This window comes from Capsicum annuum, chromosome 6 (assembly GCF_002878395.1).
Source record: "Capsicum annuum cultivar UCD-10X-F1 chromosome 6, UCD10Xv1.1, whole genome shotgun sequence".
Taxonomy (NCBI): Eukaryota; Viridiplantae; Streptophyta; class Magnoliopsida; order Solanales; family Solanaceae; genus Capsicum; species Capsicum annuum.
The window spans coordinates 34,814,842-34,827,679 of record NC_061116.1 but is presented as its reverse complement, the minus strand read 5'-3'; positions in this window follow the sequence as shown (position 1 = coordinate 34,827,679).

Here is a 12,838-nt window from a genome sequence, read left to right as displayed (position 1 = left end):
ATAACAGGAATGAAGCCAATCCATGCCAAGAATGACATCAAAATCCATAATCTCTAATTCGACTAAATCTACTGAGGTGACTTTCTAAAATATCTTAATCGGTCAGTTCATGTATACCCGTCGGGCTATGATGATTTTACCCATTGGGGTAGAGACTGAAAAGGGCTCTGCTAGAATTTTAGGACTGACTTTGAAATCAACTGCTATATAAAGAATAATAAAAGGTATGGAAGCACCTGGATCTATTAAAGCGTAACCATGCAGATGAAAGATCTATAACGTACCAGTAACCATATCAGGAGAATTTTTCTAATATTTACGGGACTGGAGAGCATAGTGTCTGTTTGGGCGTTGCCCACTAGTAGCACTGGAAATGGAACCCAACTAATTTGAGCAACTAGACTGAGCTAAGGAATAGGTCAGCTGACCCTGAGGACCTGGCTGAGGATAGTCTCTAACTCTGTGGCCTGGCTTGCCACATTCAAAACAAATACCACTGCCAGCTTTGGAAATACCCTGATGGTGCTTGCCATAAGTCTGGAAAAGAGGATAGGTATGGGCACTGCTAATACTGCCCTGAGACTTAGAGCCTGGCTCTCTATCTTTATTACCATCCCTGAACTTAGGAGCTGAAGCACTAGCTGGAGAAGGAGTTGAAACTGATGACTTAGGATAAAACATAGAATGATTTCCTTCTTTTTATTTGGGCTAATCAAAGTTGAAACTACCTGTCCTTGCTCTCTTATTTTGTTTCTCCCTTATATAAATTTTTTGATCCTCTATCTACTGAACATGAGTCATAATCCTGGTTAAAGTCATGTCACTATTCAACATCACAGACCTACACTCGTTGACCACACTATCATTTACCCCAGAAACAAACTTACTCATCTTGGCCCTACTGTCTGCAACCATATGAGGGGTATATCTGGCTAATTGAGTAAACTTAAGAGAATACTCTTTCACTATCATGTTGCCCTACATGAGGTTAATGAATTCTAACACCTTAGCCTCTCTCAGCTCTAGGGGAAAGAACTTCTCTAAAAATATGGTGACAAACTACTACTACTTTATAGGTCTTGCATCAACCGACCTCTCTGGATTCCACTACTTGTACCAAGTGTGAGCAACATCCTACAACTAATATGCATCTAGCTCAGCACTCTCAACAGCTGACACCCCTATAATGTCAATAACCTTTTGAACCTGATCGATGAATTCCTAAGGGTCCTCATCTGACTTGGACCCAAGAAAGGATGAAGGATTCATTCAGGTAAAGTCCAAAATCCTGGCTACAGCTGAATTGGCCACTGGGTTGGTCGGAACGACAGCTGGTCGTTCATCCTAAGCGGCACATTTCTCTCTCTTTAGGCATAATTTCTATCTGTTTGGGCATTTTATCAAAAATCTTACATGCCCAACTTAAGGCATAGGTGAAATCATCAATTTCACAAATCATAGACCACCAAATTCATGGATTTAAATTTATATGCTAACGTAGTTTTCATAATTTCACATAAGGATCCCAACATGGGAATCAAACAACAACCATCACATAACTTGAGCTACCAACAACATAATAATCATGATTCATAATTTAAAATAGGTTTCTTGAGCTTTATGGATAAAAGGAATCCGTAAATCAACACAACACATACCTTAGTTCTTGATTTAGCGAAGATTGATGGAGAGATTTTCTTGAAATTGAATCCCCAATTTAAACCCTAGTTTGTTCTTGAGAGAAAATTAAGAGAAACTAGTATACTTTGGGTGAAGAATGGTTAAATCACATGTTATTGGGTTTAAATAGGGGGTGGGAAATTAACCCTTTTAACCCTAGACGCGTGTTTTAAAATTGATAAAAATTTGTCGACCTGAACCCCTAGTGCGGCATGGCGCTATCGCGCCATGTCACTGGAATTTTACAATTGGGAAATAGGGGAATGACGCGATGCGGAGCCATTGCGTTGCCAATTTATTTGTGACCTAGAAGTTTGGCGCGGCACGGGAAAATCGCATTGACAAACTGGAAAAAAGGACAATTGCCATTTTATCTTGTGGTACGGCGCGCCACTGACCAATATGGCACTGTTTTACGACAGGAACTTGAAATAGTCAGAACTTTTTATTTGGTTATCTGATTTGGGCAAATCTTATATCGATGGAAAACTTATTTAATTTTCCACATGACAAAAAATGAAAATCTTAAATATTCCTTATGGAATAATCATCATTCAATTTAGAAGCTAATACTTGACATTCTTAGGACAAAATTAGTTAAGAAACTTTGGGGTATTACATATTTACCTTATTTAACTGCCGATAATAAATGCACATCGAGAACTATCCTTATTGTGCATGAAAAACACTGGTGCACCCCACAGGGATACACTAGGATGAATAAACCTTATAGGGATGAACCAAATGAATCGTATCTACCAGTACGACTCATACTACCATGTCGTACCCATTCCAATAACTAAGTCTATCCCACCAACTAACACTAGTCAGCATACGACTGGACTATACCACTCATAACCAAGTGTATGACTCATTCCCCTAAGTTGTATCTTGCCCAAAAACCAAAAATCTAGAAAATTTTCTAAGGTCCAGAAACCAGGATGTCTCAATTACCGACTGGAGTAGAAACTGAGAAGGTTCTGTAAGGATTTCAGGGTTGACACCAAAGCCTACTGCTATATAGAGAGTCACAAAGAAAAGTATGGCTCTGGGATCTATCAATGCATAAACATGAATATGAAACACTTCCAATGTACTAGTGACCACATTAGGAGAACCCTCCTGATCCTGCTGAATTTGAAGGGCATAGAACCTATTCTAGTGTTGTCCACCAGCTACATTGGATGACCTGCTGAGTCAGGCGACCTACTGGAGCTACTAAAAAGTTATATTAACTTTACAGATGAGCATTCTTACCTATCTATAAAGCCACTAGACATTTCTTCATACTCAGACCCAAAGAATACTGAGGGATTTATTCTAATGAAGTCTCGAACTCTAGTTGTTGCCATATTCCTAGCTGGATTGAATGGTGAAACAACCTACTGGTTATTCTGGGTGTTCATGGATTGAGATAATATTGTGAAAGCAGTCCTAAACTCAACTTGAGAGGCTTGTTCATTCAAAGGGTTTACTGGGCCTGAAAGTAGTGCTTGCTAATTCCCATTCCTTCTTTTATTAGTTCTATTAGGAGGCATCTTCTATAATGCTGTAGATGCGTAGTTAGAATAACATTTTAATATATTTCACACTTTATCGCATAATAAGAATCATGAAATAAGTGAAACTTTTCCTAAGACATTTTATAGCCTTTCACTAATAAGTATGACACTCTTCAGACCCATGAATAATGCTCTACTTAACGTGACTTTCAGATACCATAGGAAACTTTAAACCTGATTCTCTGATACCAAGTTTGTCACGATTCAAAACTAGTCCTTAGTCGTAACACGATGCTTAAAGTCACAAGTGACCCCAAACTAACCATAGCCTGACAAAACTCTAAGAATGGTGAAGCAAATAATGAGATATGGAGAGGAATTAATTTAAAATGACCTAATTATAATAAAATCAAAAATCAATATTAGATATTCAAACTATGACTGTTTGACATAATGGGCATGCAAAAAATATAACTATCTATCTAAAAGCCTCTAAATTATATAAGTTGTTGGGACAAACCCCCAACTAACTCCAACTATCTGAAACTAGAATATTAACAAAAAAATACTAATTGTTAGCCCTCAAATAATGAGGACTTATAACACTGCTGCTACTATGGTACGGAATCGTAATAAGTATGATTTGATGTTGAACATCAGAACCTATATTATAAGATAATATAGCATAAAAGAAAGTATGCGGTCATTACTTTAAATGTACTAAATGTGAGATGGGAAAATAACTGATATAGGCTAAAAATGATGTATATGACAGGATAAGATGATATAAGATCAAATAATAAACATGTATTGCATGATAGGATGAATAACTGAATACATGGTCATGCAAGTATCTAAATCTGAACTATGAATTATGGATTGTGGGAGCTACCATTAACCGACATACCCAAATTTAAGCTAATTGGGGTCCAACTTATAACCCCAGTTGGGTGGTTGTTCAGTACCTTGCTAAGGGTATGAATATTTACTGATGTGGATTAACAAAACTGATGTCCAAAAGGATTAAGGTGTCAATACTGGTCTGTCGGATGATCTTTTAGAACCTACGGTGATGTCGTAGTTCTATAACTTAGGAACTTATTCCAAGGGTCTCAACCTAACTGATGGGTGAGCTTCCATTCCTGCATTCTCTCGGCGCTAAGTACTACTCCCGACTGAATGACACTGATAACTAAAAATGCTCAATAATAATTATAATCTAAAAATCAACAATAAATGCATAATCATAAAGTACTCAATAATATGTAGGCTAGAGAATCTAGCATTCGTAAGTGTATGCATGAAATCCTAGGTTATTCAAGTTTTCATAACCCACCATCTCTAAAGAATGCAACTAATCATGGTAATATTAAATCTTAACATAATAAGGAATTTCATAACTCAAGTTCAAAAATCAAGAATTCATCAATGTAATGAGATTTTATAATTCTGAGTTTGGAAAGATGCTCAAATTTATGGGAAAACATATATCCATAGTTTAGTTAAAGAAATAAATTGAAAAACTAAGGAATTCACACTTTACATGGAAACCCTAAGCTTGAAGGGTGAATTAAACTTGAGAAACTGAGTTAACTTTGGAACTCAATGGGTGGAAGGAAACACTTTGATGAAATCACACATACCTGAGATTGAAACCCTTGATGAACTATATGGATTTGAAGTTGAAATTCAAGAACTTTAATTTTTGCCTTTGGATGAGAAAATCACTTCTTTCTCTATTTTCTCTCTATCTGTTGATTGAATTTTGAGTTGATAAAGAATTTGGAGAGTTTTACGCTTATATTCCAACCTTAGAATAGCTTAAATGACGTAGTTTAGTGTTTAAAGAGTGGGAAAATATGAAAAAAAAAAACTTTAAAAATGTTATAATAGTACAAAGCTGTCCCAAATAATGGTTTGGGTGACAGGCCATCACTCTCATGACCAACCATCCCAAAATGACTAAATTTTGGTCTTTTTACTTAAGGGTGATAATTTGTCACAATGGCCCATCACCCAAGCCGTCGTGCCTTTGCATACAGACATCTTTTTGGTAAATCGAGTATAACTTTTTACTCTGATAGCATATTAAGGCAAAACTAGTGGATTTGGAAAGATGATTAAATTATCTATCTTTTGGTGGATTTTTTCTTAAAATATCTCAGAAATATAAAATTTATGCTCGTTTGAAGTTGACTATAGCAATATTTTTCACAAGAATTCAATCGATAAGGTATATTTTGACTTATGTCAGTAGTTATTTTGGCCTTAATATATGTCTAAATCACGTATAAAACTACCAAAACATGATGTTTAATTTTGTATGAACTTAATCATGGTTCTAATATTGATTTGGATTCTTGGGGTGTTATATTTTATGTCTGCTAATGAGCAGAAGAGATTTGAGAGATTCATCAGATTGTCTCCTCTCATGTTCAGTGTTGCCATTGATGAGGATTATTATAAGTTTTTTACTAATTGTCAGGAGAGGTTGTATAGCCTAGGTTTGCTTGATGGTGTGTGAGCCCATGCTAACATATTTGAAGCTTTTAACTCTAAATAATTGCAAGGTCTTGAGTAACTTTAGTTGTTTTTGATTAGCTTACTTTGATTTTGCAGTAAATGTAGAGATGAAGGGGAATCACCAATAAAGGAAGCTAAAAGCCTGAAATTTGAAGCAAATAAAGGACTAAGTGTGGCTGATGACATCCATGACACATCGTCAGCCTGGTGATAAGCTGTCAAGGATGCCGTCATCCTTAAATAGAAGATGGAAGTTGAAGAAAATTATTTGATGACATCCATAACACATCATCAAGATGGTGATAGTCTATCATCATCGTCACCAGCCTTAAGCAGCAAGAGCCAAAAATGCAGAGGAACTGATGACATCCATGATAAGCTGTCAGACTCCTGATAAGCCATCACTGACGTCGTCATTTATTTTGAGAAAAATGAAACTTCTATTTTGTTTCCTTATTTAGGGTTAACTATTTAAAGCCTTGTTTTAGGGTTTTCTAGAGATATACAAAATTTATCAATCAACATACTTTAAAATGGATGATTTCTCTCTCTCTCTCTCTTTCTCTAAACATTTTTTTGGGAGTTTTGTCTTGTGAATTAATTCAAGTTATACTTTTTGATCTTCATCATAGTTGTAAGTTAATCTTCTCAATTATAAATTCAGTTTGTGTACTTGTTTCTTGCATCATGAGTGGCTAAACCTCATTAACCTGAATTATGGGATCTAGGGTTAGGTCATGAAGAGGTGCTAAATACTTAAGATTCAATAGGTGTTAAGATTTCTTGATAATTCTGAGATGTTAATTAATGTCTGTTGGTTGCAAACAGTAGGCATACCTACTTTGATTTCCTTGAGAAAGAAATCATAAATAGTAGGAAGTGAATTATTAACAGGGACTCAAAAATACTTCATTTAATAATCAGCATTGTAACAAGGTTGATTAACCTGAGGTAAAATTTCGGCAGTAATAGCGATTCCCTAAGTTTGAGAGGATTAGGAAATTAGACGCTTAAATAGGTCGAGAGACATTTGAGCATATCATATTCCCTGTGGGATTCGACCCCAACCTAGTTAGGTTTTATATTGACAACGATCGCTTACACCTATTCAAGAGTGTAGTTTGAGAGTTAACAAAAATGGCGTCGTTATAGGGAAATACGATTATAAACTGAAAGTTTGTGTGTGCTCATTAACTGTTAGTTTAGTTTCCTAGATTTACATTTATTTGTTGTTTCTATTTATTGTAGGTTCTTTGTTGTTTATGTTAAAAATAAGAAGTTTTGGAGAACCGTTATGGCCAATTAATCTGGAACCTCAGCTGATTGTGAGAATGGCTGAACAACAGGAGGCAGAAAGATTAGCTGCTTTGGCCAGGGCTCAGGTGAATGTACAAAACCAAGGTCAACAAGTACATCACCCAAACTATGATGATGAATACTTGGGTGATGAGGAATTGCTGAATCATCAAAACCCAAGGCGATCTGAGCAAATTGCTGCACCAGTGCAGCGAAATTTTGATAGAAACCATCCAATCAGAGGAAGGTATGGTCTACAGCCTATCCATTATGAGGTTGATGACGATGACGAAGGAATGGATGGAGCAGTTGCAACAGGTGTTATCATTCATCCACCATTGGCACCTGGTGCAAAATTTAGCATAACAAGTACAATGATCCAACTCCTGAATCTGAAGGGGTTGTTTGGAGGCTTTCCTAGTGATGATCCGAACATGCACTTGGTGAAATTAATCACTATTTGCAAATATTTTGATAATCTGGGAGTGAGTCAGAATGTGATCCGATTGAGATTATTTCCATTGTCTCTGTCTGGGGAGGCAACAATGTGATTAAATGAGCTGGAGCCCGATTCTATAACCAGCTAGACACAGTTGAAAGAGGCATTCCTAGAACAGTTCTTTCTACCCTCCAGGAGGGTATAGTTGAGGGATATAATCAGTACCTTCAGGTATCTCCCAACTGAAGCCTTGCATGAAACTTGGGAGAGATTCAAGAAGAAGTTGGCACAATTTTTGAACCACAAAATGACAGAGTTGCACTTGATAGAGACTTTGTACAGAGCTTTTAACTCTATGACAAAGCCAATTATAGATAATATTATGGGTATTTCATTCATTGACCTCTCTTTTCTAGAGGCTTGAAACATGTTGAATAGAATGACAAAACAGAGTCAAGCCTGGCATACCAGGGATTCTGTGGTAGTGAGCCTGACTATTTCTGTTGGTATGACCATAAAGCAGCATAGAAGGGATGAGGAGCGATACCAAGACATGGTCCATTTGAAGACACAAATGGACTTACTGACCAAGCACTTATTTTCAAGCAAGACTGAAAAACTTAAGGCTGTAGAGTCTCAGTGTACTGTTGCTAGTAATGTAGATAAGGAGGCAAGCTATGTAACAAATCAGGGGGGTTCAGAGGCAATAGACAAGGGAATCAAGGTTGGAACTTTTATGAAAAGCCTGATTATAAAGATAAGGATCAAGGACACTGCAGAAGAAATAATGATAGGAGTGGTTTGTATGTTCCTCCTGGAAGTCGAGATGCTAAACCAACTAGCTCTGGTAATATGTCCATGAAGGACATGATAAAGATTATTGAAAGGAGTTGAGGCTACCAACTTGGGGGTAACTATATGAAGAGTGAATTCTCTACCCTGAGTCAATTGGTTAGTTCACACTCTACTTCTATCAAGCAGTTGGAGCAGTAGATGACCCAACTTTCTACAATACTAAACCAAAGAAAAAGTGGTACTTTACCTAGTTATATGGTTCAGAATCCATGGAAAGATGGCTCATGTATGATGATCACCACTAGGAGTGGTAAGATCTTACCTGGCCCTTCTATGGGAAACTCTGTAGATGATGAGGTGATTGTTGATGAATTTGAAGAAAGTAATCTAGTGGAGTCTGAGAAGCTGGATAGTTCTGTTGACTCTTCGGAAAAGAAAAAAGAGAAGGAAGAGGAAGTGGTGTTGAAAACTATCCCTAGACCACCACCTCTCTTTCATCAATGATTGAAGAAGAAGGTTGATGATTCAAAATTCAGCAAGTTCTTGGAAATGCTCAAACAGTTAACAATTAATGTGCCTTTGGTTGAGGCACTTGAGCAAATGCCAGGCTACTCAAAGTTTATAAAAGACCTTGTAACCGAAAAACGAAAGGTTATCCATGAGCTGAAGGACAATCTTCTCCTTTGTGGCTCTATCTATACAAGGTCTTTAGTGTAGAAAAAGGTAGACTCGAGAGCATTTACCATCTCGTGCACTATGGGCCCCCTGAAGTTCACAAAAGCACTATGCAATCTGGAAGCCAGTATAAATTTAATGCCACTGGTTGTGTACAAAAAATTAGGTTTGGGGATCCTACCCCAACAAATATGCAGTTAGCAATGACAGATAGGTCTATAAAGAGGCCTTTGGGCATACGACATGATGTTTTAGTAAAGGTAGCCGATTTTATTCTGTCTGCTGATTTTGTGGTCTTAGATTACGAGGTGGATTTAAAGTGCCTATCATCTTGGGTAGGCCATTGCTCACAACTAGGAGAGTGCTGGTAGACATGGAGTTGAACGAGCTAAAGTTTAGGTTCAACGATAAAGAAGTACGCTTCAAAATACACCTATCTATAATTCATCCAAAAGAGATGAGTGTGTTCTCAATCGTTGACATCTTCTATGATGATGGTAAAGGGGTATCAACTGATTGTCTTGGCAAAGCCTGAGTAGTCAAGATAACCAAGTCGTGCCGCGATAGTAAATCAGGCGCTATTGGGAGGCAACCCAAAGTTTTATGTTTAAGCAAGATTTTTTACTTTTATAGTTAGGATTTAGTATAGAGAAGGTGGAAAATGAGGAGGTCAGCTGAAAGGCCATGATGACATTCATGATAAGCCGTCACGACTGTGATAAGCTATCACAATTATCGTCTTATAGGCTAAGCTTGAGGCATTCTCTGTTAAGGGTGACGATGATCGTGATAGGCTATCACACTCGTGATAAGCCATCATAAATCATCGTCAGCCCTTAACCTTTAAAGCTGAATTTTGGGCCCATATTAAAGAAAATCTGACCCGACCCAGCTGTGAAACCTTTTCAAATTTCTGCTAGTTTTATTTCTTTTTATTTAGTTTATTTCTTTCCTAAGTTAGATTATTTCCTACTCTTTTCAAAACACTTCAAGAAAACAAGTTCCCTTGTGTGTGGGTTTGAACTTCACAATCAAGAAATTCTTCCTACTTCCTACTTTCTTTTGTGCGTATAATCAGATTAAGAGCTCCCATCAGGTATATTATAACTTTAACTCTTCTCTTCTTGTGGTAAGAGTTAGATAGATGATAACCCAAGTCCATAAAATGCTTGAACCAAGTTCAACTTAGAAAGAAGCTAAAATCGCACCTAGGGTTTACTGTGCAGGCCCAACGTTTAAAAAGACAGCTCACAAATCAGAATTCAAGTGGATTTTAAGCAATAATGAGGACCAAAAATTGAGTTAAAATCAAAAGTGGATTCTGATAAGAGTTGACGACATCCATGATAGGCTATCACAATTGTGATGGCTTATCAGGAATGTCGTCAAAGGCTAACAAGAATGAAGTGGTTTCTGTTTAGAGATAACGACATTCGTGATAGCTTATCATAATTGTGACGGCTTATCAGAAATATCATCACAAGTTGTAAAACTTTTTGAAGGTTCTGTCTAAGGTTGACGACAATTATGATAAGCTATCACAGTCGTGATGGCTTATCAAGAATTATCGTCACACTTGGAACCTGAAGTATGAATAAGATGAAATGATTAACGTGTTTGTGTTTATGCTCTTGTGGACTAACCAATGGTTTTTATAATGCTACAGGAACCTTATAATGGCACTAAAAATAAATAGCCCCACAGCACCAAAGAATGCGACCAAAGAAAGTGTATGTTAAGCTCATCGGTGAGGAATCTGATTACGAGGAGGAGGAACCCCTGCTCAAGAAGCAAAAGAAGAAGCAAAGTCTAAAGAAACCTTCACCATCTCTACCTATTAAAGTAGAGGATAGTGATGATACTGAATCAATGATAGCTTCTGAGCAGGAGGCATCTGAACATTCTGAACTTAAACAGTATGAGTCTAAACATACTGAATCTAAAGAAGAGGAACAGGACGGGTTTGAGGAGTCTAAATTTGATGGAATGGAATCTGGATCCCCATCCACTGAACAACAAGATGATGAAGAGTCTCTAGCTCGGGGAACACTTATCAAATATAAGAACCCCAAGGTTCAAGATAATGCTAGGTGGAAAATTCCTAGGGCAGAGAGCATCTTTATTGCTGGGCTCTGCAGAACTAATAAAAGGAGTGATAAGAGGCCAATTCAGGAAGAAAAGATGATTATCACTAGAGGGTTAAGCAGGTACCCTGAAGTGGAACAGAAGTTCCAGGATTTTGGCTTGGGATGGACCACAAAAGGAGGAGGTTCATTTTGTCCTGCACTGTTTTAGGAGTTCTACGCAAACTACCAGGCTCAATTGGAAAATATGTGCAGGCCAGGTAAAAGAGTAGCAAACCGACCCCTATTGGATAGAGTGCAAGTAAGGGGAGTAAGGGTTGATGTCTCAATCAGAACCATCAACAGGTTCTTGTATGGTCCCAACTTTACTCCTCCGACTACTACACCATCAGTCTATGCTTGGATTAGGAACTGGAAGAAACAACGGTCGTGGTTTGCCAACATCATAGCTAACAGAGATCCAGCATGGGTAACAAACCCAAATGAAAGAATCTACAAGTCCTCTTTTACTCAAGAGGCAAAGTTTTGGTGGGGTATAGAGCGTGTTTGGCTGATGCCCACTGATGGTGATAACATTCTGGGTGATGATCAAGCTATTCTAGTGGCGAGCATGGTGCAGAACCTTTCCCTAAATTTTAGTAAAATCATTCTGGATGAGATAAGATTAGGATGTCGAGAATCGACACTGCTTATCTTTTTTCTTGTCTTATCATGGAGTTATGCCGAGCTGCTAATGTGCCAAAGATTACAGGAATTGATGATGATATTCCTATTTGAAAGACTCACAACCCCATACAGTTTGATGATAATTACAAGATTGAGACTTCATAGAGGTGTATAGATAGCAGCAGACCCTCCAGTTATAGATGCAGGAGCAGCACCTCAGGTGGAAGTGCAAGATCCAGAGACTGGGAAACCAACTTCCTCAGCATAGGCAGGTTCAATGCCTGAAGGGGTTCCAAACCCCTTAGTTCCTACAGCAGTAGCAGGGTTTGTATTTTATCCAGTTAATATTAGAAAAATGCCTAAGCAAGCCAAGTGGTGTGAGGCACAGCTATATGTTTTTGCCAAAATATTTGTTGCTGTAGTGGACAAGAGAATCAAGGTTGCCCTTGAGCCTTTTGTGACTTTGCCTGAGCGGGTTGCAGATTTGGAGAACTGATTTAATTCACGAGCAAAAGAAATGACAAGAGCTAATCTTGCTAAATTCAGAGAGGTATTAGATAAGGTAAAGAAAGATGTTGGGGTATTGTAGCAGCACCAGTTTATGATGTCAACAGGTCTGGCCATGCATGAATCTGAGGAAGATATCCCAATGCTTGACCTCACTGAGGATTCCCTATAGAAAAACAAGAAAAAAGGGAGAAAGAACGACAAATATAAGAGAAAAAAGCCCGACAGTGATAAAGAGCAAAAAGCAAAGAAGAGGGCAAGAAAGAAAAAGGATAAGAAGGAGCTAAAAAGGGCAGAAATTAAGTCCTTAGTTGATAACGAGAAATGGGAGGCATTTATATGAGCTAGGGCTGCAGGTGCCTCATCTATCAGGGCTCCAGCTACTACAAAGCCAGATTCTCCCGATAGAGAGAAGACAACAGATGATGCAGTAGGAGGGTCTGAGACCTAGGATTTATGTGCTTTATTTCCTTCAGGTATACCCTAACCCTTAGAGCATTTTATTTTTGATTTTAGGCTAAGGGTGTAGGGTAGGTTTTTGTTGTAGCATATTTTGTAGATAATTAGGAGTAATACAAGTACGTGAGGCAGTTAGCTTATTTTGTGATTTTTGAGTACCTCTCCAGCAGTCTGATATATTGTATACTGTGTGAATTATATCCATTTGTGAC